Here is a 26,772-nt window from a genome sequence, read left to right as displayed (position 1 = left end):
AGAGGATGTTTTGAAGACCAAGACTATAACAGGGTTTAGAAAATAACTAGATATGTTATGGAGGATAGGTCCAACAATGGCTATTAGACAGGATGGGCAGGGGATGCAAAACCATGCTCTGAAGTGTCCCTAGTCTCTGTTCGCCAGAAGCTGGGAATGGACGACGGGATGGATCACTTGATGATTACGTGTTCTGTTCATTCCCTCTGAAGGGTCTGGCATTGGCCACAGTTGGAAGAGTGGATACTGGGCTAGATGGACCATTAGTTTTTATGTAGTAAGGGCTATCATTTTAATGATTCTTCACAGTTCAGTGGTTCATCTACCCTTTTGATGTAGAGTAATATGGAACTGAAAGAACTGGTTTTCCCATTAGAAAACACTGGAAATCAAAGTTTCAAAGCTGGTGAGTTCTGTAATTTGAAAAATAATTTAATTAATTTAACTTTTTTAGCCTACTGTTAAATTAATTTAAAATGTTTATTTTCTATCTGTCTGGATAGATTTGAATAATGAAATTGTCAAGATAGTGGCTTCCTGTTTTACTGTTAATTATGTTTAAGACAATTAAAATATATTTTGGGTCTTGATCCTGCTTGCACTGACATGAGTGGCAGTTTTGCCTTTAATTTCAAGAGGAACAGAATCAGGCCCTTTATGATTTACTCTTCTTTGTAATCAGATGTAATGATTATGTGTTTTTTATTATTCTGGTGTTTGTGACTTGCCAAAGACCATACAGCAAGCCAGCAATAGCTGGGCATAGAACCATATAGTCCTGGTTCCCAGAACTGTGGTCCGTGTTTCAAAACAAACAAATAAACAAAAACAGAAGAAGAGAGCTCAATTGCTGTCATCACTGATGGGCAGAGCACCATCGCTGGAGCTGGAGGAGCCTCCCAGTGAGAAAGCAGAGTTGGCTCAAGGGACGTGAATTTCCCTCCCCATCTAAAGAATCCTCCATGTTCCCGGATGAGGCTGTCACTAAAGCCCTGACACCAGCTGTACAATTTTATGGTCTTATAGGAGCTGCTCTTGAGGATAACAGATACCTTGACATTGAGACAACAGTGATCCAAGAGAACACATACAAGCTGTGTGATGTTGTGACAGAATACACCCCTATATTCACACCCTACACGCTATTGTAATAATCGTTGTACAAGGTATGCCTTGTAGGGTATCATTTGAAAACTCATAATTTGCTGGTCAGTATTGTCCTGATAAAATCTGTAGCTATGGGGATAAAGTTATAAGATTTCCTTGTATGATGTTATTAATATGTTCCAAACCCCACAGCCCTGCCTATGTAGAAGTCAGCAAACAGGTCTTTCCTAAACAAAGAAATATGTGCTTGCCTTAATTTGCATTTAAACCATAAACAGAGTCATCAAACAGGAATGGAAAACAAAGAAGGCTCAAACAAGTGAAAAAAGCCAGCAGGGAATATCCTTCTACATTGACTCTTTATCTCCTGGTTCTCACCTGAAAATGATTTTCAAAAGGAGTACTGAAACTATAAACAGGAAGGGCGAACACCCCAATCAGCCCCATCTTTCTCCCCTTGCCTGTCATGTTCTTTGCACGCGGGAAAACAAAAGGAAATAGCCATTGGATTCCTGATCTGAACAGTTTGGTCAGTAATTTTCTTGGAAACGTAGTGAGAAATTTTGCTTGAATCTAATATTGTTTGTTAGGCCCTAGTAAATGTTTTAACTTTATTTTTTTGTAACCATTGCTAACTTTTATGCTGTATTACTTGTACTCACTTAAAATCTCTCTTTTTGTGGTTAATAAACCAGTGTGTTTAAGTGTCTGGGTAACTTCATTTATCATGTTAATTTGGTGTATATTATTCATGTAAAGGTATAACAAACCTAATATATTTGGACTGTCTGGGCGAAGGCTGGACAGTGCAGGACAAATATTTCTGGGGGGGAAAGTCCAGGACTGGGTGGGTATTGAGGTCATCCTGCAATATAACCAAGACCTGAGGAAAGCTAGGGTCTGACGGCAGGTTACAGTTAAACAAACACATTTGGAAATAGCTTGCATGCTGGTGTCCAGTTGTGAGAAATCCAGGTTGGAAACTGCAACAGCAAGGCATTGTAAGGAACCCTAGGTTACAGGGCGCAGGTGACGCAGGCCGCTACTGGTCTGGTTTATACCCCTGTATATTACAGTCATCCTCAGCTCCTTGGTGTCCACAAGAATTGCCATTCCAGTCAGTGAAGTCCTACTGGTCCTCCTGAAAGGTTTGTGGTACACCCTGGCCTCACTTTTTGCAATTTTGAAGCAAGTGGAAAGGCACTACCAAGTCCCATTTAAGGGCTTAAAACATTTCTGCATGCATCCAGCACTGTTGTTGCTCATTATCTGAGCTCCAAGACAGAACCTGATCTACCAGGAAGGCCCCAAAAGCAATGTAAGGAAAAACTGAAAGACACAATGAAGGAAAGGTAGATGATACCCAAAACAGTGCTATAAGAGGCAACTGACAAGTCTGATACAGCTACTTGGTCCATGGCCAGAGGATCATAATGCACAAGGCTTCTTTGCTACAGGAGCCTGAGATACCGAGAGAAATGCAGATGGGAATTGAGGATTTAATTTTGATGGCATGGACCTATTGAGTATCTAACCTGAAGGATTCAATGGGCATGTTCAGATCCCTGAGTATTTATACTCCAGTGCTGTAGTACAAACCTTTCTGGTTACAGTCACCTCAAAGACAGAGAACACTCTTATTCCCATGTTATCCTAGGAAGCCCTGGTCATCCTCCTCCATTGCACACCAGCCTCCCTCTCAGAGGCATCAGGTTGCCAAGATGGTTGAAAGCTACATCACAACCACCCCAGAGCTGACCTTAAGAAATCTCCTTGCCCGCTTTTACTGAGCATAGGCAGACATTGCAGGCTACAAATCAGTGTGGACATTGTCACCCAGGTCTACCCCATCCGATTCCTTTGCCTGCCGTCTCCCTTTCCCATTCCCCCTTAGGGACCTTTCTCACAAAAGCCATTTACAAAATGAAGTGTTTTTTGCTTTCTCTAGGAGCCATAAAAAAGATTCCATAGGAATACACTGCCACCTCAGATTCAGGATATTAAAACTTGTCTCCATTATTCCATCATTTCAGGCTTAGGGCTGGTTTGTGGCTTTTGACTTATAAGACACATAATTCCACATTTCCATTCACCTGGCCTGTAGGATCTACCTGAGATTTACTGTGGGGCCTAATTACTATGAGTACAATGTACTACTTTTTGGGCTCTCCAAGGCATCAGGAGCGTTGCTGTAGTGGCGGAACACCTGAGGGAAAACGGCATCACATCTGTCCGTATCTAGAGGCAGATCATAACAGGAAACTCTGAAAAGCCTCAGCTGTGCCCCTTCTCTGTTTCCCCTGCTGGGTATCCTGGTGAATTATGAGAAATCACCCTTCTCATCCCATTACAGATGATAGAGTTCATAGGTGTCAGGAAAGATTCCATGACAGTCGGGGCATACTTAGGACAGATTCTTCCGACGTCAGTCTTTACTGAACGTGGTGATACCTGGCTACAATAGTATGGACTTGCCTCACATTATTAGGCCATATGTCCACATGTACATATATGATACCATTTGCCAAACTTTGTCCGAGGCCCCTACAGCTCTGGCTCAGATCAGTCTACTCTCTTACAAAGGATCACTGAGCAAGACAATTTTAATTCCACCTCATATCCTCATGGTGCTGACATGGCTGCCCCTCAACAATGTCCAAGAAGGAGTACTGTTTGTGACTTGCGATGCAAGGCATTAGTCACAGATACAACAGAGATGGGCTGGGGAGCCCACCTGGACCACATAAATACAAGGGGTATGGTCCACAGAGGACTCAAAACTACACATAAACAACTTAGAACCTTGAGGGGGGCATTCTTCCCGGTCCTATAATACTCTGTAATGAAGATAATGACAGACAATATGTCAGCAAAGTATGACATAAACAAGCAAAGTTGGGTCCTCTTTTTTCCCCTCTGCAGGGAAACAATCGAACCATGGAACTGGTGCTAATTACATGGCATAATTCCAATAGCCCTGCACCTTCTGACAGATTTCCTAAGAAGACAGTCTGTCACCAACCATGAGTGGTCATTGTTGAAATCCATCACCAAGTTGTTATTCCATCAATTGGAGGATTTGGTAATAGACATGTTTGCCACCAAGGGCCATGCTAAGTTCTCACACACTTCTGTTCTAGAGGAGGCATGAGCCTGGTACCTTTGCCAGATGTCTTCCTTCTACAGTGGAATCAGGAACTCCTTTATGCTGTCCCACTACTAATCCCTAGAGTGATTTCCAAGGCCGGACAAGACCAAGTCAAACTCATTTTCATAGCTTCCTACTGGCTGAGGAAGTTGTGGTGGATTGATCTACTATAGATGTTTTTGCAACCATATATCAGGCTTCCAGACTGCTGAGACCTGTTATCACAAGATCAGGGTCAAGTATTCCATCCCGACACAAAGTTGTTACAACCGACAGCCTGGATGTTGGCTTGGTGAATACTATGGAAAAGGACTGCTCCTCACTTGTTCAGGAGATACTGGCACAGAGATGAAGCTATCTATGAGGAAAATGTACTTTTCCAATTAGTAAAGGTTCTCAATATGGGCAGTCCAGTGTGACCTAGACTCAGTGCATGCCCCACCACTGGGGACTGTAGACTATTTGCTGCAGAAAAGCATTCACAGTTTTCACTTAGCCCAAATAAAGTCCATCTGGCAGCAATGTCAGTGTATCATCCACTGATATGTTTACTCTCAGTCTTCTCTCATCTGATGATATCCAGATTTCTTAAAGGCTTAATGCATGCTTACCCATGGGTCACTGAACCTACTTCATCATGGGACCTCAGTGTCGTCCTTCTAAAATTCATTGAGCCCCATCCCCCCTCCTCCTGGTCAATCCTGTCTCAGAATGTTCCATCCACTATCTTACTCTCAAAACGGTCTTCCTGGTGGCCATCACCTCAGCCAGAAGGATGAGCAAACTTCACATGCTCCTGGCAGAACCCCCTTATACCTTGTTTCAAAGAGATAAGGTGTTTCTGAGATCTTGTGTGAAATTCAGCACTAAAGTGATTTTTGAGTTCCACTTAAAACCAGTCAATTGACTTACCTGTGTTTTTATCAAAGCCAAATTCCACACAAGGAGAGAATAAACTCCATACTTCGGATGTATCCAGAACCCTGTGGTACTACACCAACAGAACCAAATCTTACAGATTGTACCCATATTTATTTGTGGCTATAGGTGGTTGTTCCAATAAGTTAGGTCATTTCATCACAAAGACTTTCAAAATGGGGATAGCACATTGTATCTCACTGTGCTGCCAGCTGCTGATGTACTTCTCCTATTGAGTATTAAGGCTCATTGCACCAGAGTCCAAGCGCCACACTCAAGCTGCTTCTGAAATATATTGATATGTGATGTCTGCAAGTTTCTGTGTCTTTAACAAGTTGCTTGTCAAATTCTTTCTTGGCCTACTTTATTATAACTTTTACATTTTACTTGCCAGTTTGTGCTTCTTATTTTCCTCATTTTGACTTCCAAATTTTAAAAGATGCCTTTTTGCCTCTAATGGCCTCCATTACTCTGCTGTTTATCCATGGTGGTGTTCTTTTGGTCCTCCTACTGTCTTTTTGTATTTGGGGTATGCATTTAGTTTGAGCCTCTTTTATGGTGTTTTGAAGTAGTCTCCATGCTGCTTTCAGGCATTTGATCCTGGTGACCTGGTCTTTTTAATTTCCATCTAACTAGCTTCTTCATTCTTGTGTAGTTCCCGTTTTGACAATTAAATGTTACTCTGATTGTGGGGTTTTTTGTTGTTGTTGTTGTTGTTATATATATATTTTCCCACCTCTAGGTATGCTAAATTTAATTACATTATGATCACCATTACTGAACAGTTCAGCTATTTACCTCCTGGAAAGGATCCTGTGCTCCACTTTGGACTAAATCAATAATTCCCTCTCTCCCCCTGTGGATTCCAGGATTAGCTGATCCAAGAAGCAGTCATTTATGGTGTCTAGAAATTTTATCTCTGCATCCAGCCCTGAGGTGACATTTACCCAGTCACTATAAGGATAGTTGAAATCACCCATTATTTTTGCGTTTTCTGGTTTTGTTGCCTCTCTGACTTCCCTTAGCATTTCACAATCACCATCACCGTTAGGTGGTCAATAGTATATTTCTGCTGTTTTACTTATACTATTAAAGCATGGACTTTCTATCCATACAGATTCTATGGTACAGTTTGATTCATATATTCACCTTATTTGCCTCTACATGACCTGCTCTGTCATTCCTCTATATTTTGTACCCTGGTATTACTGTGTCCAGTTGGTAGGAAGAGACAGGCAATATTAATGAGGGATTTGATTATTAGAAACATAGATAGTTGGGTTTCTGATGACTAGTAGAACCACATGGTGAATTGCCTGCCAGCTGCAATGGTAGCAGATCTCAAGAGACATCCAGATAGCCTTATAAGCAGTGCTGGGGAGGAGCTAGTGATTGTGATACATGTGCATTCCGATGACATAGGGAAAGGTAGGAGAGAGGTCCTGAAGACCAAATTTAAGTTGCCGGGTAAGAGATTAAAGCCCAGGACTTCCATGGTAGCATTCTCTGAAATGCTTCCAGTTCTACATGCAGGGCCAGTAACCAGGACCAGCGCTAGTGTTTTTAGCGCCCTAGGCGCACAGCCATTTCACCGCCCCACGTGCTGGTCCCGCGGCTCCGGTGGACCTGCCTCAGTCGTGCCTGCAGAGAGGGTCCGTTGGTCCCGCGGCTCTGGTGGACCTGCCGCAGCCGTGCCTGCGGGAGGTCCACCGGAGCCGCGGGAGCAGCGGATCGTCCACAGGAATGCCTGCGGCAGCTCCAATGGAACTGCGGGACCAGGGGACCTTCTGCAGGCACGATTGCAGCAGGTCCACCGGAGCCGCCTGCCGCCCTCCCGGCAAAATGCCACCCCCCAATAATTCTGGCGCCCTAGGTGATTGCCTAGGCCGCCTAAATGGAAGCGCCGGCCCTGCCAGTAAGACAGGCAGAACTGTAAGGTCTAAATGCATGGATGAGATGATGGTGTAGGGAGGAGGGATTTAGGTTTATTGGGAACTGAAGAACCTTTTGGGGAAGGAATAGCCTATACAGGAAGAATGGGCTCCATTTTAACCAAAATGGAACCAGACTGGTGGCACATAAAATGAAAAAGGTTGTAGAGGATTTTTTAAACTAAGGGCTGGGGGAAAGTCGTCAGGTGCAGAGGAGCAAGTTGTTCAAATAGAGACATCCCTAGAGATCTTTCAGTAGTGCATTAGGTGATGTCACTAACTTATGCCACATGTGGTTTATTCCCTCTCTCATATATAACAAGGTCTCATCATGATTCTCAGGGAGCCAATTTGTTTCTGATTTGCATAAACTGCTTATAATTAAATAGTAAAGTTCCTCAAACTAGACAAATAAACTGACCCTTGCTGAAGCCAACAAAACAAATTTAGAGTTTCTGTCTCAAACTGTTTTTGAGATATGAAGAGCAAAATTAATATTAAGAAACTTTGCAAAAGGTGAAAACAACTCCTTTTTTGAATCTGCTCATTTCCAAATATCTTTGTTGATTTGCTTCAAAATTCCCAGAAAAATTCTATCCTAGCATAAAATCACACATGTAATATTGTAGGTGGATTGGTTTAATTCTGATACAGATGGGGAAAGGTGTTGATGTAGGACTTGTAATGGAAATCTAGCTTCCTCTGTAATACTATATTCTTAAAAGCATTTTCCATTGGAATAGCACAGATTAAAAGAAAGCTAACAATTTTTCATTTTAACTGAATTTTTGTGTTTTAGTATTTATACTTTTTTACTCCTAAATCATCAACGGCAAAATTAAACATTAAAAACAGAAATTAAAAACCAAACAACTTTGCAGAAATCTAAGTTATGAAATGCAATAGTAATTTGTATTTCTATATTACCTTTCCTGTGAGGTTCTCAACGCAGTTACTTCGTAGACTGTCGTTCCTTCATCAGTTGAGACTGAGCCGATCACAACATGACTTCCAATCTTCTCTTGCTCTGGCCATCCTTTGCCATGCTTGTCCATATCTCCTTGTTAGAAAATCATCCCACCTCTTTGGAGGCCGACGGCATGGCCGTTTCTGTTCTTGCATAAGTTTACAATCATTTAATTAAGCCTCCACCTCTATAAAGTAAGTGAAGAAAATAGAAGGAACATTTCTCCCATACACCTGTGAGATGGAACATGTCAACTATTTAACAATGCAATAGTGATAACACAAAACAACAGTTTATGGTAGGAACTGAAGAAGAATACCATATCCAATAGAAAATGCAGGGAGAATTTAGGTAGGCAGAATGCAACTACATGAGCTGGAACTTGGTGAGGACAATAGGGTTTAATACTACTTCTCTTGCAGAATGTAATGCTGCTTTTAGGGATCATAAGTGGACAGGACCTTGATTTTACCTGTCATTCAAAGGATAGCATCTCTGGTAGCACAATATCCTCCCCCACAATGCAGAGGCATTGGCTCAGCTCTGACTCAGAGGAAAGAGTGCCACCTACTGAATATCAGCTCCACTTTTGCAGAACACAGGTATATGCTGCAAATCTTTCATCCAAATTCTGACGGCATAATTTATTAAGGTTATAAGAGCTGATATCATTACAGCACAAAATATACCTATACAGCTCAAGAATTTAGGGGTTTTATATGTTTTCTAGGAAATGTTCTCAGTTGCTAAGATGTTTTAATTTAGTAATAAAATAAATGATCTAATAGGGAGTACATATATATTGAGCTTTGTTGCTGTTATATTGGTAGAGTCATAGTTTGACACATACACAAATCTTGCGAATTGTAGTAATAAAGAGGACAGCACAATCACAGCAGTTGCTGCAACGAAAATCTATAATGGCTATGGTTTTGGAGAAAACAAAATTGTAAGAAGTGAAGACTGAAGAATGGGGGAGCTACGTAATAGTGCCCGGTGGCAAAACCTTTACAAAACACTTTATAAAGCCTTACCTATAGTTCACCAAAGTAACTAGTGAATAAACAGCCATGTCAGGGTGACTTTGAACTTTGTCCTTGTGGTTACTATGTTGCCTTGGCAGCTGATAGGTTCAAACTTAGATAGTATCATACTAAGGGGATGGCCATGTTAAAAGACCCCAGGTAGATGATAGAGCACAGACATTCTGGGCATTGCAATGTTAACACCTATAAGGCAGGATCATGTCATTTCTGCCCAGTGTCACTTTTGCATTACTATGTTGTGGCATTTTCCATTGCAGTTCACAACACAAATATTTTACTTCATTAAACTCAGTCAGGTGAAGTGCTATTCACTCATCCTTGCTAGGAGGCAGGGCTGTGCTCTGGCATGTTCCAACATGGTTTGAGGGCTTAGTAGGTACTGTTTTTCAAATGAGCTGAATTAAACTTAAATCAGTTCTCTCCATCTCCATTCAGATTCTCCATGAAAGATATAGATCCTATGACACTTTTGCAAAAGAGCAGGTAATAACTCCAATGTACAACAGTACATTGTACTAGTTTGTATTAGGGCAAATTCAACCCTGGCACCAATGCGTGCACCTCCAATTGCCTTCCGTTGGATTCACCACATTTACACCAGGTTTGAATTTGCTTCTTTATGTATTGGCCTGCGAGCAATTGCTAAGCACACGGGCCCAGATCCAGAAAGATAGTTAGGCTCCTAGAGACCCCAGACTTAGGTGCCTAAGTTTTAGTTTCGGCTCTGCTGTGATCTACAAAACTACTACCAAACCCTGAAGGCACCTAAATTCAGTTGGTGCTTAAGTTTTCAGGCCAAAAGTTCCCTTGGTAGTTGGCACCTGTGTTTCAGTGGCTGAACACGCACAGTGCTGCCAACCTATAGATGTTTGGTCACCCAACTCTCACCTATGCTCCAGAGAGTCCAGAGCAATTCACAAACTAGGTGAAGATAGGCATTTGACTGCCTAAGTTACTTGCAGGGCACAAGCCAGTGAGTGAGCTCTGAGTATGCCTGCTGGATTAGGTTTCATTTAAACTCTGGCCAGACAAGGAAGTTGTGGCACCACCCACATTGTAACGTTTAGCTCTAGTGCTTAGAGCAGGTATTGGGGATTTGACAGACCTAAGTTCAATTCCCTTCCCCCAGGAGAGAAAGGATTTGAACAGGAGGGTGTCCCACCTGTCAAGAGCATACTCCAATAACTGAGTATTCTGATGGGGTTCTCTTGTTCAAGCTCTTCCAATGTGGCTAAATAATGAAAGTGTAACTGGAACAAGGGGACTTGACCCAGGTTCCTAGGTAGATGCCCTAATAGCTGGACTACAGAGTCATCTTTCTCTCTCTCTGACCCAATGACTAATTTAAGTATTTATCCATGATAGAACAGTTATTGAGCACATGCACATGAGAAAGAGTGACTGTGGTAAAGTGCTACGGCAGCTGTTTAGGAAACCCAGCATCTGGTCCAGTTGCTTTGCTCCAATCGCTCATCAAGAGAGGCTCAGGTAACCCCCATACCAGGCTATCCCATAGCTCAGTAGTTAGCACACTTTCCTGAGAAACTGGAGACACCTCTTCAGATCCTTTCTTCCCCTCTAGCAGAGAGAGGGGATTGAATCTGGGTCTTCCACAGCCTGGGTAAATGCTCAAAACACTGGGCTAAAAGTTATAAAGTGGTAGTGGTGGCAGTGGCAGCAGCAGCTTATTCATTGCCATTTTTGTGCAGAGCCAGGCAGTTGCCTAACCTTTCCCTCAAAAGTACCTAAGCTGCCTGACTCCAGACAGCTGGTTCCCTTTGTGGATAGCTCAGTACAGATAGGTATCTCTCTGCTACGTGGACTTACGTGCTTATCTCTGACGGGGGCAGCTGGGCTTAGCACACACACCCCTGGTAGGCATCTGTCATGGTATAACCCCCACTCTGAACCTTAGCGTCCAAAAGATGGGGTACCAGCATGAATCCCCCTAAGCTTAATTACCAGCTTAGATCTTGTAGTGCTGCCACCAACCAGGACTTGCAGTGCCTGGTACACTCTGGTCCCCCCAAAACTTTCCCATAGGACCCCAAGACCCAGACCCCTTGGATCTTTACACAAGGAAAGTAAACCCTTTCCCCCACCGTTGCCTCTCCCAGGTTTTCCCTCCCTGGGTTACCCTGGAAGATCACTGTGATTCAAACTTCTTGAATCTTAAAATAGAGAGGAATGCACCTTCCCACCTCCTCTTTTCCCCTCCCCAAGAGGTAATACAGATTCAAGCTCTGTGAATCTAAAACCAGAGGAATTCCACCTTCCCCCCTCCCTTCTCTGTCCCTTTCTCCCACCAATTCCCTGGTGAGTACAGACTCAATTCCCTTGAGCCTCAACAAGGGGAAAAAATCAATCAGGTCTTAAAAAATAAAAGCTTTTAATAAAAAAGAAAAAAGTAAAAGTTGTCTCTGTAATTAAGATGGTAAATGTTACAGGGTCTTTTAGCTTATAGACACTAGAGAGAAGCCTTCCCCCCAGCACAAATACAAATTAAAATCCTTCCAGCAAAATACACATTTGCAAATAAAGAAAACAAACAATCAAAAAGACTAAACCCCCTTTCTACTTGTACTTACTACTTGAACAGAAAATTAGAGAGCCCGTAGGTACGTCTAGTCACTCTCAGAACCCAGAGAGAACAACAGACAAACAAACAACACAAAACAAAGACTTCCCTCCACCGAGATTTGAAAGTATCTTGTCTTCTGATCGGTCCTCTGGTCAGGTGGTCCAGGTTCACTGCTTGTAACCTTTTAGAGGTAAAAGAGACATTAACCCTTAACTATCTGTTTATGACAGCATCTCCCTTTTACTATCTTATGCAGCACTGCGGCTTGCATGCTGGCTTTTGTAGATTGCATTCTAAGGCACCTATGTCTCATGGATTGTATAGCAGGGAGACAAGGCATGTAACTTGGCTTTGTGGATCACTTCCTGTGATTGTTTTTAGGTTCCTAAAAGTTACAGCCTGCCAGGCTCAGCATTCCAACACATAAATCCCATCATGATCCCACCCATAATTCTTTCTGTATTGGATTACAGTCACTGGACTATAATTTCCATCTATACAGCACTTTTGGATAGCAAATATTAATGGTACTAGAGAAAACTAACTTCTATTTTATTTTACTGTTGGTACAATGTTGCATGGGGGGGTGTTGGAACAAGAGATAAATACTACAAACATTTAAATGAGAAAAAAATCATTTGCTATTTGGGGAAAAATCGATAACATTAAACCAGGAAATCATAGGTGAAATTCTGGCTCCATTGAAATTAATGAGAGTTTTGCCATTGACTGTAGTAGAGCAAGGATTTTACCCCATGTCTTTAGTAAGAAACTATATGTCATCAGCATGCCTGGATAAAATTACATCCTTTGTATTACATGGTTTCTCATTTTTTTACAGGCACTGAGAGGGAGGCAGCAGTGGTCTAATAGACAGAGCACTGGGCTGGGACACCTGAAACCTGGTTTCTGTTCCCAGATCTACAACTAACTTGCTGTGTGATTTTGAGCAAGTCATTTAATTGCCCCGTGTCTCACTTTCTCATATCTATAGTGTGAAGATAATTATACTGACCTACTTTGGAAAGCACTTTGAGATCTATTGGAACATATGATATTATTATATTGCTGTTGAAGAAATAAAAAACCCACTGTAGAGTTGTTTGCCTGTATCAGTTGTACATTATAAACCTATGTAAACTAGAGATGAGAAAAATCCCCAGGTTTGAGTACAGTACAGTAATTCTGTATTAACCTTTGTGTGCTGGATAGACTCAAGGCTGGAGCAAAAGTAAACGGGGGTGAGAACATCAAGTGCTCAAAAGTGAGAGAACAGGGATATGCAGGAGTCTTTTCACAAAATGTTTCCATCTTAATTTTGATTTGACTTGTTAGTACAGGGGTAGGCAATCTCTGGCACACTTACCAAAGACGGCACGCGAGCTGATTTTCAGTGGCACTCACACTGCCTGGGTCCTGGCCACCCGTCCGGGGGGCTCTGCGTTTTAATTTAATTTTAAATTAAGCTTCTTAAACATTTAAAAAACCTTCTTTACTTTACATACAACAATAGTTTAGTTATATATTATAGACTTACAGAAAGAGAACTTCTACCAATGTTAAAATGTATTACGGGCATGCAAAACCTTAAATCAGAGTGAAAAAATGAAGACTCCGCACGCCACTTCTGAAAGGTTGCCAAACTGTGTTAATATATTTTTTCTATACGATCCCCGGGATGATTTTTCTGATCATTTTAAGACTGTCCAAAGCATTGCTTTATATATTTAAAGTTTTGCTTGTGGTTAATGAAACGGGGTGTGATGATGGAACAAGAACTTTACTTCCTGACCTATAGTGGAGCAGGGTGAGCCTGTTTGCCAGCACGCAATCTTTTTTTTTTTCAGGCCAGTGTGACAGAAAGGGTTATATTCCAGATTGAGAAATCCCAGAAGTACATATTCCACTGGATGAGAGAACAATTTCCTGTAGCAAAAAGAAAATTATTTTAGAAAGTTTCAGATGTTTGAAACATTCAGCATTTGTTGAAATAGGCTGAAGATTTGTCAAAAACACAGAACACTATGGTTCCCCACTTTTAATCCTACTGTATTTGCTGGGGCGGGGAGGGGACTGGCAAATATATTCTCTGGGGCAATAGCTCCCTAAAACAAATCACATGATAATCCTTCCTTTTAAAAATAAGTAAATAAACCAACCTTAACGGGAAGACACATTATATAACCTAGAAGTTTTGCAAAGTATGACATGCACAGAGCGGCATTTCACAGCGAGATTTTGCTTGACTAATCCGTGCAGCAGACCTTCCCCTCCCCTCTTTTCTACAAATAAGCAACAAATACCAGGCACAGAAGGTCAAATAAAAATCTGTGAGAAGGCAAGGGCAGCAAGGATCAGGATACTACCAGTCAGAACTCCTCAATAACCAAGGGTGGAAGAGAGGAAGGAGCTGCTTCCCAGCTAAAACTGAACTGGAACTTCTGTGAGAGGAGCAGGAGGGAGGAGTTGAATTAAAGGGACTCACTGAGAGCCTCCTCCACTTACAGTATGAGGAAGTGACGCTTTTAGTGAGCCCCAGAGAGAAAGGAGCAAAGTTTTGTTTGTTAATGTTTCCTATTCGTCCCCCCTTCTCGGAGTAGCAGAGCTGGGAACAGAGCTAGTGCCTTTAGCTTCCAAGGTGAGCAAACAAATTCCATTCCCCACCCTCTTTCCTGCAGCTTCATTTTTGGTGTTAATTATTTCCCTGTCAGTGGTATTGTGTTTTGTTTAGTTTAAATCAGTGGGTTGATCTGTGGTTATTTGGTGCAAGATGATACGAAAAGAACTAGAGAGGGAGATCTGCTATTAAGTTTCCGTTTGTATGGCCTTGACATCCCCACCACTCCATCTCAGCATTGCCAAATGACAGGAGCAGCTGACTTCTCCCTTCGGGGGCCCAGGCGCAAGCGGCTGAGAGTATAGCAGAAGTGCAGTGACACCAGTTCCTTTCTTGATGAGAAACACAGCTTTGGTTTCTTCTGTTTGAAAATAGGAAAGATTGAATTCCTTTAAAATACATTTAAAAAGAAGGCCCTGCAAAGCCATTCTCTTTTGTTTTTTGGGGGGATTTTATTGTTGTTTTTGCTAAAGCCACATCAAGGCTCTAAATATGGGTTTGCAATTCTGCCCCCCCACACACACACTTAAGAAGCAGTCTTTTGCGTATTTTTGTTCTTCAGTTAAAATTTCCATCCGATCCGTATCGGGATTTCAGTGCAAGATTTTTGAATGTTCCATGTTTTATTAGCCTTTGCAATGTGTAAAGTGAGGGGAAAGTGCTGTCTTTAAGCCTCCTGTGCATGTAGGAAGGAAGCCACATTATTTTTTTAAAGTACTAAATTAAACAGAAGGGAGCTCTTGCTTTGCAACGTTCATAAATATCACTGAGATTTAATCAGTTTTGGGTTTTTTTTAGCTTATTTTTGACAATCTTGCATTCTAAGTTGTACAATTCTTCATCTGACTGCAACTGCAAAGGACTTATATTTTGCAGTTTACTAGTAAAAGCTGACAATACACCCACGCACATATGTGAATGTCTTATATAATACACGCCCTTTATTCTAATACACTTCAAACAAAGTTTTATTTTTGCTTTGTAAAGCCTTGCAAGGTTGCAAACCTACGGGATTTTTTTTTCCACACTGCATTTTGTAGACTTATTTTGCATTTGTTCTAAAACAAACAGTTGAAAATTTTATAATATGATGATAACTTGATTAAATCCAGGTTTGCTGGTTTGTAAGCAGTGCAGAAGTTCTCTGCATCAAAGCAGTGAGCAAACAGAGGGGAAACCAGAGAAGAAATATCCTAATGCAGAGACTGAGATTAGTTGTTTAGAGGAGGATATTACAGTTCATAGCAGCCATGGCTTTATGAGTGTATAATTACAATGTGATTGCATAGGAAGGCATTGTTGGAACTAATGTGCATACACAGGCTATTGTGCAAGACTTCAGTATGGAACAAAAAGTAGATTTGCATTGCAAATAGTAAAAAGAAAATGTAGCCCTTACTAAACGGCTAAGTTCCCCTTTGCCTTTTGACCTCAAGTCATGATGATCCCTCCCTGAAATATTACCAAACACCTGAAAGTTAAAGAGAGGAGAGGAAAATGAAGTTGTTTGCATTGCCCCACCTAAAAAGAAATGGGAGAAGGGAAGTATTGCACAGGAAACTGGTGCTACTACAGGAGTCCTAGATTTGATGTACTGCACAGAAAATACCTATAACAATGTCTGAACTTGTAAAAGATTCTGAAAGCTTATTGAATCTGTGGACTTGCAGTCTGACAATTCAGTGGATGCTAAGCAGTCAGTTTTGCTAGCAGTTTGGTGGATTTTGTGTAGACTTCTGCTGTACAATTATGACTCTAGTCAGGGCCTTGTATCTTGTATACTGGGTGACGAAAAACAAATGCAATAAAATTAAAAAGTGCTTGCAATTCAGCTATCCTGTTTTTTTGGTAGAGTGAGAGTCAAAAGAGGTAGTTTGCATGTTCTGTCACAAGAAGTAAAAGGTTCAGAAGAGGAGTGGTAATAGAGACTTGATGTTCCCAACTCTGGTGATTTTATTGTGAATCTGGCAATATTGAGTGTTGTTCTTTTAAAAAACAGATCCAGGAATCTTTTGATAACAGAGAATCTGTTTCCATTATTATTATTATTATTATTTTATTTTATTGTTGTTGTTTTGTTGTTTTATTTTATTATATATATAAAAATAATTCTAGACCTCCTGAAGGCATACAAGCTTGAAAACATGACCTAAGTATACCCTAAAAGCCACAAAAACCAAGAGGCAAATAACCCACCCCCCAAATTTATTATTTTTTAAAAATCTCATGATTTTAAAGATACTTAATGATTTTTGGAGGGGCCCAAGTCATAATTTTTTAAATATTTGGATTAGGCTATACTGGCAAAGCAATGGGTAGTTTGATCCATACAGCAAACCTACCAATTCTTTGGAAAATCAGAACTTAAGAGGAACATTGATTTTTCAATAACAAATTTTTAACTTCTTTTTTCTGTAGGTAGTGTTGGCTCCTACTTAGAGCAAGGAATTGGGAAGTAGGATTTCTGGGTTCTATTCCTGAGTGCCACTGACTTGCTGTATGACCTTAGGCAAGTCTCTTTGACTAAGATTTTGAAAAGTGGTGTGTAATTTTGGGTGTTTAAGTTAATAAGTGCTCAACTTGAGACACCGTAGAGCAGAGGTAGGCAACCTATGGCATGCATGCCAAAGGCAGCATGCAAGCTGATTTTCAGTGGCACTCACATTGCCTGGGTCCTGGCCACCGGTCCGGGGGCTCTGCATTTTAATTTAATTTTAAATGAAGCTTCTTAAACGTTTTTAAAAACCTTATTTACTTTACATAGAACAATAGTTTAGTTATATATTATAGGCTTATAGAAAGAGACCTTCTAAAAACATTAAAATGTATTACTGGCGCGCGAAACCTTAAATTAGCGTGAATAAACGAAGACTTGGCACACCACTTCTGAAAGGTTGCCGACCCCGCTGTAGAGCTTTTCAGAAGTGCTGGGCAGTGATTTCATTTGAAGTTGTGAGTGCTTGCCACTTATGAAAATCAGGTCCAAAGTGGCTCAAGCACTGCGAAATTGGAGCACCCAAGATCAGAGGCTACTTCTGGAGAAATTTGGCCTTAAACTCTACTTCAGTTTCCTCAGATATGAAATGGGGATAAATATTGTCCTACTCTGTGGATGCTGTCAGGCTTACTTTTTGCTTACAAAGTGCTTTGAGATCCCCCTGGTAAAAGGAGCTATAGAAGTGAGAAGTGTTATTTCATAATAATGTCTTGGAAGCTTAGGGTAGATTTCAGCTCTACCAGAAATGTAATTTCTTTGATGTGTATATACACATCAGTTTATTACTGTAGGTTTTCCCTATCATCGGGCAAATAGTGCATATACAATTATACTTAGTTCTCTTGAACAAAGAGCATTGAATTTGTTTTAAGCAGAAATTTACTTGAACTTTGCAAATAACTTATAAACCACAATATGTAGGTCAAATGGGAGATCCACTAACCTTGCCAGTGTTCCCTCAGTGAACCACCAGTAAATTAAAATAAAATAAATAAGGTATTTTAATCAGTGCATGATTGAACTGTTGTGTACTTGTGCATTTCTCTTCATCCTGCTCCTCCTAGAGTGACCAGACAGCAAGTGTGAAAGATTGGGACAGGAGGTGGGGGGTAATAGGAGCCTACATAAGAAAAAGACCCCAAAATTGGGACTGTCCCTATAAAATCGGGACATCTGGTCACCTTAGCTTCTCCTGTCTGACTCATTTAGTGAAACTCATAATCACGTGTTCTGACATCAAAATTATTTCCAGAAAGAAAGACACAAAAATCCTCAGAAATGCTTTTTTCTTATGCTGTAACGCAGAAAGATCAGCTCTCACTGAAATCTTTTGTTTACTTACAACTCATATGAAAGAAGTCTTAAGCCATGTTCCTGCAAATCCTTACACAGATAAATAGCTTTATTCCCATGAATAATCTCATGATATTCAATGAGATGACTCATAGGCATATAGTTACATGCAGAAGAGTGTGTAATATTGGGGGGTTAGGCCCTGATCCTTCAGAGACTTAACTATATGCTTTACTTTACACACCTGAGTTGTCCATTGGAGCCAGTGGGACTCCTCACATGCATAAAGCTAAGCATGTGCATAAATCTTCACAGAATCAGAGACTAGACTTTAATACATATGAAAACAGCGGCTTTTTGAACCATTCTATTCAAATCAGTGTCAAAGATACAATTGTCTATTCGTCTTTTCTAGGATAGTTCAAGAAACCTCTAGAAAGATTATGCTTTTTTCATTAAACTTTGTTGGACTTTATTATGAATAGAGCCCTACCAAATTCACCACCATGCGTCATGGACCAGGAAATCAGGTCTCCTGCCATGAAATCTGGTCTTTTTTGTGTGCTTTTACCCTATACTATACTGTTTTCACATGGTAGAGCAGCGTTTCTTAAATTGTGGGTCCTGACCCAAAAGGGAGTTGCAGGGATGGTTGCAAGATTATTTTAGGGGGATCGGGGTATTGCTACCCTTACTTCTGCACTGCCTTCAGAGCTGGGCAGCCGGAGAGTGGCAGCTGTTGTCTGGGTGCCCAGCTGTGAAGGCAGCACCTGCCCTCAGCAGTGCAGAAGTAAGAATGGCAATATCATACCCTGCCACCCTTACTTCTGCGCCACTGCCTTCAGTGCTGGGCGGCCAGAGAGTGGCGGCTCCTGACTGAGGGCCCAGCTCTGCGTGCAGCAGCGCAGAAATAAGGAGAGCAATACCATAGCATGCTGTCCTTACTTCTGTGCTGCTCCTGGTGGTGGCTCTGCCTTCCGAGCTGGGATCTTGGCCAGCAGCTGCTGCTCTCCAGCTACCCAGCTCTAAAGGCAGTCCCACCACCACCAGCAGCAGCACAGAAGAAAAGGGAGCAGTACCGCAACCCCCTCGCAGTAATCTTGTGACCCCCCGACAACTCCTTTTTGGGTCAGGACCTAACTTCGCTCTAAGCTGTGTGGCCGCGCAGCTGCCTATTAAGCCCCGCACAGGAGCTTAGTGCTGTGGCTGGGAGAGATGCCTCTCCCCCAGCACGGACCTGCTGCAGCTGGGGGGGAGGCCCCTCCCCCTGCTGGACCCAGCACAGACCTGCTGTGGTTGGGGAGGAGGTGCCCCTCCCCCTAAGCCAGGTGCTGCTGCAAGGGGAGAGAGATGAGGGGGAGTCCTCTCTCCCTGCCGTAGCTCCCAGGCAGCCTGCACCCCAAACCCTTCATCCCTGACCCCACCCCATAACCCGCACCCCCAGCTGGAGCCCTCACCTCCATGTTCCCCAACCCTCTGCCTGAGCCCCTAAGGCCCCCCCCCACACACACACACTATCCACTCCTGAGCCCCCTCCTGCACTCTGAACCACTCAGCCCCACCCCCACCACATTAATTTTGTTATGTGCACCAGTATGGAGGTGATGTGTGTATTGGTGCACATAACAAAGTTCATTCCGCACATGCATGCAAAAAATTTGAAGGAACATTGGTCAGGACCCCTACAATTACAACACATGAAATTTTAGATTAAAATAGCTGAAATAATGAAATTTATGATTTTTTAAATCCTGTGACCATGAAATTGACCAAAATGGACCGTGAATTTGGTAAGGCCTTAATTATGAAGATATTGGAGGGGCGGGGGGAATATACAGCCAACTCTCCCAGAGTTCATTACCTGAAGTTCTCCTCATCCCCCAGGGAAAAGAACTCCAAACACACACTTGGATGTTTTTTTTCAATACTAGTCAGTGTTTATTTGTGTTTGAACTACATTGCTATATATATATATTTTTTGACTTCTAGTAGACATCTGTTCTATTGTTTCACCCAGCTGATCAAATAAAAAAATGGTTAGAGTAAAATGATTTCTGGCTAGGGTAAACTTTGCCATAATTTTTATATTTTATTTCCTTTCATTTTGTTTGCAATTTTTAACAGATATTTTTGCTGCTATATTTATTCAAAAGCATGTTGATTCGATTAAATTAAAATGCAAAGGACTCTTCATTTTGCCTTAACATCACAAATCTTCCCAGTAATATGAAAAAAAAAACAACCAAATCACTTCAACCTTGAATTCACCTCTCCTCATAGCTGTGAAGAAAAGATAAGTTTTGCAACACATGCCTGGAAGATTAACAAATTCTGGCACTGGCAGATCAAGGGTGAGGAGCGACTTCCAAAACAGAGACTTCTCACAGAGAACACATCTCCAGCACTTCTTTTCTATTTCCAGCAAGGGACCACCTTCTTCAGCGCCTCCACTGATCAGAATTGTGGCAATATGGCAAAGGGAGATTGTCTGCTGCAGTGGTTTTGATTATGTTCTGCATCGTGTTCCCTCTAGGATGACTTTCATATACCCTGCATCCAAACCAAAAAGTCCATCAGTTGTGCATAGGTCATGCTATGTGGTACGTGTGAGACCCCTGGAGAAAGATGGTTCCTTTGCTAATCCACTGAAAGCTATACAGTTGAACACTAACACTTTGAATTCCATGTGGAAGTTCACTGGCAGCCTGTGCATCTCCTGCAGCACTGATAGAGTGTGTTTCCCATCCATGACACTGCTTAATAAGCAGACCACGGCATTCTCCTTAGCTTCTGTTTGTGAATGGTTCCAGGCTGTAGCCCTTTATAGAGTGCATTGCACCAATCTAATCTTGAGGTGGAAAAGGTGTGGATAATCCTAGCAAGATCAGAGAGAAAAGGTTCTCACCACGAGAAATGAAGAAAGTGCTTTTGATTATAGCCACTACCTGGACATCCAGGAGCAGCCTAAGATCTAATAAAACACCCAAGTTGCACATCTCTAAGGCCTGGTCCACACTATGTTGTTAAACCGATTTTAACAGTGTTAAATCGATTTAACGCTGTACCCGTCCACACTACAATGCACTTTAAATCGATTTAAAGGGCTCTTAAAATCGTTTTCTGTACTCCTCTCCAACGAGAGGAGTAACGCTAAAATCGATATTAACTTATCGATTTAGAGTTAGTGTGGCCGCAAATCGAAGTTATTGGCCGGATAGTTATAGTGATAGCTACCCACAGTGCAACGCTCCGGAAATCGATGCTAGCCTCGGACCATGAACGCACACCGCCGAATTAATGTGCCTAGTGTGGACGCGTGCAATCGACTTTGTAATATCTGTTTAATAAAACTGGTTTAAGTTAATTCGAAATTATCCTGTAGTGTAGACGTACCCTAATACAGACAGTGGTCACATAGTTAGGGATGCTGAGATAAATTCTGCTAACTCTTCTGACTGCTTTTCCGCAACATGCCAACATTCTCAGTCTTGTCTAGATTAAATTGTGACCACCTACCTCTCTTCCACACTCAGATAGACAATGGTTGATTTTATTTATTCTATACTACATAAACTGTACTGACACATTTTGGAATGTACATATCTCTTGATCACCACTGAATCTGACAAGCAGTCATATGTACTAATAAATTACACTGGTACCTGTTATTGCTTTGACGGCTAGTGTTTAGCATGAAATTAGACTTGTAATTTTTTTTTTTAGTATGAAGTTAAAATAAAGACTAGGAGAACCCAGATAAGTTTAGAACTTGTCAAAATAAGCTATTTTGAGACACATAAAAAAGCAGGGAGGACTCCTGGGTTCTGTTCCTAGCTTTGTCACTGACTTGCTGTGCATTCAGTGGTTGAATACAAAGAGAGAGAGAGCCAAGACAGAGCAACATTCAGGTTTCATTCCTCCTCTACATATGCTGGCCTCTCATAAAGTACTTCCTGAAAGTGTAATTCTCTAGTTCCTTGACATTACCCTATACATAATCATACTACAGCTGCTCCCATGGGGAAGCTATCTGGCACAACACTTTTTTGTCACCTTTATTTCAGAAAGAAAAATTGGACATGTATACTATAACCTATTTACATAATTAATGTATCATTCTCCCTTATATATAAAAACTTAATATCAACATATTTTTGCAAAAAGAACAGGAATACTTGTGGCACCTTAGAGACTAACAAATTTATTTGTGAAAGCTTATGCTTAAATAAATTTGTTAGTCTATAAGGTGCCAGAAGTACTCCTGTTCTTTTTGCAGATACAGACTAACATGGCTACTACTCTGAAATCTAACATTTTTAGACTAACTCTTCACTTGCTTGGAAACTAATCTCTGGATCTGTCAGGGTTGGTTGGTTTGTTTTTCGCTTTAATATTTGTACATAGTCTTTTGTATAACTTCTAGGCAGGTTAATGATGGAGCAAGTATAACTTGTTTCTTCTGGTGATGTGGTGTGTTGAGAATCTTTTCCAATATCTATTAATCGCTTGCGAGCCTGTATTCCTGATGATCAAGTCACAGAGCAGTGTATATTTCTCCGTTCTCCACATCTACGTCTTGTGTTCATAGTGAGTCAATGTATTTTAGTTTCAGTTAAATATATGTCTATCCCCTGTTGTCATATGAATGAGGATTTATCTATTCAGTATATCTTGTCTGCTTCCAATTGCGTGATGTGGCCCAAGGAAATAATTAGATTTTGGCAGGATCTCCTGTTGTGATTTTTGGAAGGTCTTTAGCTTGTCAATCATAGCAGGTTTTGGCCTTTGCAAGTCTCTCTTCCTTTTTGTCTGTTACTCCTTCCATCACTGACAAGTATAGTAATGCTGGGGCTATGGACAGCAAGGTACGCATGTCTCAACATCAAACGTTACAATAGGCTGCTATTAAGGCCTTCTGTGGGAGTTTTTATTAATTCAATAATAGTTTGCCATATATTTTCTTTGCTTTTTGCAGCTTTCTTTAGTAGAATCTTAGCAATTTTTAACAGCCAGTTCAGGTTTCTCATTTGACTGACTATTGTATGGTGATGATGTGATATGATGGCATTCCCTTTCCCAGTTAAATTGCAGGAATTTGCTGTTGGGATACCATGCTGCTGAAATGCTTCATTGCTTTGTCTGTGATGGCCCCTATGGTAGTGTCTGACAGTTCATCTGGTTCTAGAGGTCTGAATAGTAGTCTATAGTAATGAGGTAGTTGGTGGTGAAAAGGTCATACTTTGCACAAAGGTCAGTTGGGGATGTTGTCTACTTTTTCTTGTATTTTAATGCTTTCCCTTTGCTGCTTGGTGAATTATCTCTTACTGGCTTCATTTACTCTCTGTTTTGATGTGAGCTTGTTCACTAGCTTTGCATATGTTTATAGCTCTTGGTAGAGTTAGTGTGGGATCTCTTAGCATTCTCATCTGAGCTTCTGCATCTTTCATCTCTATTACTAAGTTCACATTAATTAGTTCATCTTTTAAATTTTATAATCACAGGAGTTGGCCATTTTGCACAGTCAGGCAATATACTGATCTATTGTTTCTCCATTTTTTTCATCACAGTTGTTGGAAAGATATCTTTTGTATATGACATTTTGTGGGTTGAAAATGCTTTCGAAGCGATTCTAGGATTTTACATTTGGTTGTGTTCTAATGCAAAATAAAGCTGAAACATTTCTAAATTCTCCGCAAAAGGGGATGGAGCTGCAGCTCTGGGGCAATCTGCCTGGTGGGCTGTGGCAAAGCCAGAGAACATGAAAGTCTGGTCTGTTGATTAGGGAAGCTGGGAGGAGAACAAGTAGATTTTGAACCCTGCCTGGGTTCTGCTGGAACTTTTTGTCAAAATCAAACTGTCTCAGTGGCTGCAATTTAAGCCAACTGGCAAATTCTGACCAAAAAACTGTCCGAATTTTTTCAAAAGCAGTTCTAGACGTTACCTCCTATATGTAATCAGTCATAACACTGTGATCTTGTGCAAGACATACAATATTTCTGTGCCTCAGGTTCTTCACAGGGTAGTTGTGAAGCGTAACTAATTAATTCTTGTAAAGGGCTTTGAGATGCTTGGATGAAAGATACTAAGAAATTAAATGTACTGTTCTTAGGACTAGCATTTTTATTGTTCTTAGACTTGAAATCCTTGAAGTAGAAATGATCCTTTTTGAGTGTTTGGCAAGCACATTGCTAGGGCCATACCAAATTCACGGTCCATTTTGGTCAATTTCACAGACATAGGATTTTTAAAATTGCAAATTTCATGATTTCAGCTGTTTCAATCTGAAATTACATGGTGTTGTAATTGTAGGGGTCCTGATCCCTACAATTTTAGAGGGGTTGCAGTATTGCTACCCTTACTTCTGTGCTGCTGCTGGTGACAGTCCTTCTTTCAGAGCAGGGCTTCCAGTCAGGAGCTGCCTCTCTCCAGCTGCTGAGCTCTGAAGGCAGTACCATCACCAGCAGCAGCACAGAAGTAAGGATGACATGGTATGGTGTTGGTGGTGGCTGCAGAGCTGAGCCCTCAGTCAGCAGCCACCACTCTCTGGCTGCCCAGCTCTGAAGGCAGCAGTACAGAAGTAAGGGTGGTGTGGTGTGGAGTGGAGTGGTATGGTATTGCCACCCTTACTTCTGCACTGCTGCTGGTGGGGCGTTGCCTTCAGAGCTGGGTGCCCAGCTAACATTTGCTGCTCTCTAGCAGCAGCTCTGAAGGCAGTGCAGAAGGAAGGGTGGCAATACCATGACGTCCCTAAAATAACCTTGTGACCCCCCCTTCCCTGCAATTCCCTTTTGGGTCAGGACCCCGAATTTGAGGAATTCACAGGTCTTCCCTGTGAAATCTGTAGAGTATAGAGTAAAAGCACAAGAAAGACCAGATTTCAGGGTCCAGGATGTGCTTTTCATGGCCATGAATTTGAAAGGGCCTATACATTGCACATAGTGGGTGCTATCACAAATAAATAATAATATTGTTATGGTGCCTTTGTGTCATTTGTGCAAAAAGCAGCATTTTAGTTTAGTCGCAGAATTGAAATGGCCTTCATTCAAAAACTTTACTTCCCCGCATCCCAAACTGTGTGTGAGAATGAGGCACATAGGAGATGATTTGTTTTCTTTCCCATTGCACTAAAATATATATCCTGAAGACTGATGGCTGTTTTGAATCTTTACTTCTGCTTTTGGTGCTGGTATGTTCATCCATTTTAATTTTTTTTCTCAGCAGAGGCAGAATATCCCAGAAACAACATTCTGCAGAACCGTCTTGCTACTAGAGCACTGTAGATTACTTGTGATTATTGACATTTTTTCTGCAGTGACTAGGGTGCTGTGGCTGCATACAAGAGGGGAAATGTGAGAATTATGATTTTTTGTTTATAGAATATAAACAATGTTTGATGTATTAAGTTTGAATTTGAAATAGAAAGAATAACCACTCAAAGAAATATTCAAATGTAAAAACTCAGGAAGTTTAGAGTGATACCGTTACTCACGTTAAACAATTCTGTACTCCTCAAGTAATCCTCTTGAAGTCAGTGGCATTATTTGTAAAGTACAGCTCAGTATGAGTAAAGGTATCACAATTTGCCCTTTAGTGGGTAAAACCCCACACCTAATGTATCAAATAGCAGAGGATGCATGTCTCAAGAAGCTGCAAATATTCTATCTCAGGTTGTCACAGACTCTTACTACTGTAATTAAAAAAAAAAATCCTAACCATTTAAACGCTCCCATAAACTCAAAACAATGGCAAATAAATATATTTAAATATCACTTTCTTCAACATCAATTATTCATTTATCATCTTTCTGAACAGGTGAAGATTTGGAATCAAGAAAAGGTTTAGCTTCCTTATAGTCCTAAAAAGTTAAATTGGATGTTGTGGATGATATTGGACAAGTTTACGAGGTATAAAAGAGAGGCTGTTGCTCCAGTTTACAAAAATCTCACTTGAAAGTCTCAAATTTATATTTATAATCCTGATAGTTTAGACAAATTGGGGAATTATTTGATTAATTTGTTTGTGTGTTATTGCATTGTAATATTACATTTCTTAAAGCTCTTGTTTTTGTTCCAGATTTAATTCATCTGGGGTTTGAAACTGCTAGACACGTGCTTTTCCTCTAACCTGTAAACACCTGCCCACTTATAATAAAAGCTTGAAAGCAATTTTTAGAAGTATATTCTGGGTTTTTTTATTTTTGTCATTATACCAAGAGTCATGGTGGATATTCCATTACTGACCACTTTTTAATGAAGATTGAATGTTTGATCTGAAAGATATGCTGTAGGAATTGTTTTGAGGAAGTTTTTTGGACTGAATTATACAGGAGGTCAGACTAGATGATCACAATGATCCCTTCTGGCCTTGGAATCTATGAAGACATAGTGCTTGTGCTAGCCTATCCTAACATTTAAAGATGTAATATTTGCTACTAGTGGTGTGGTAGGGTTACCACCTTTGAGATGCAAAAAAACCAGCACCCACTCTCCCCGCAAGGCAAGCCTGCCACAACCCCAACCACAAAACAACACTCTAACCTCCCCTCCACCCCCCTCAATAGCCACTTATAGTATCTAGAGAGATACTTAATCTTATCTATATATGTTAAGAAAATAATGTTTGCACACTGCAGAAGTGGGAACACTGCAACATCTTTAGCTGGACACA

General features: G+C 41.0%; 1 protein-coding gene and 1 long non-coding RNA gene across 3 annotated transcripts in view; one reads left to right on the top strand and one right to left on the bottom strand.

Moving 5' to 3' along the window:
• Positions 1–11,693: 11,693 nt before the first annotated feature.
• On the bottom strand, positions 11,694–14,136 carry LOC127052435 (uncharacterized). Its single transcript, XR_007774743.1, has 3 exons — positions 14,002–14,136; positions 13,491–13,624; positions 11,694–11,879 (listed from the first exon to the last, which is right to left on the bottom strand). It is a non-coding gene; the product is annotated as an uncharacterized LOC127052435 (long non-coding RNA).
• Positions 14,137–14,231: 95 nt separating this feature from the next.
• The window catches only part of MIDEAS (mitotic deacetylase associated SANT domain protein), an 86,825-nt gene continuing 74,284 nt past the window's right edge, over positions 14,232–26,772 (top strand). The window contains exon 1 of one of the 2 annotated variants that reach the window (XM_050956034.1): positions 14,232–14,336. The gene's annotated coding sequence lies outside the window, so the exon portion shown is untranslated. The remainder of the gene's footprint in view (positions 14,337–26,772) is intronic. The other variant, XM_050956033.1, reaches the window with a different exon arrangement.

The sequence above is a fragment of the Gopherus flavomarginatus genome, chromosome 5 (genome assembly GCF_025201925.1).
Source record: "Gopherus flavomarginatus isolate rGopFla2 chromosome 5, rGopFla2.mat.asm, whole genome shotgun sequence".
Lineage (NCBI taxonomy): Eukaryota > Metazoa > Chordata > Testudines > Testudinidae > Gopherus > Gopherus flavomarginatus.
This window is presented reverse-complemented; position numbering and strand designations above follow the sequence as displayed.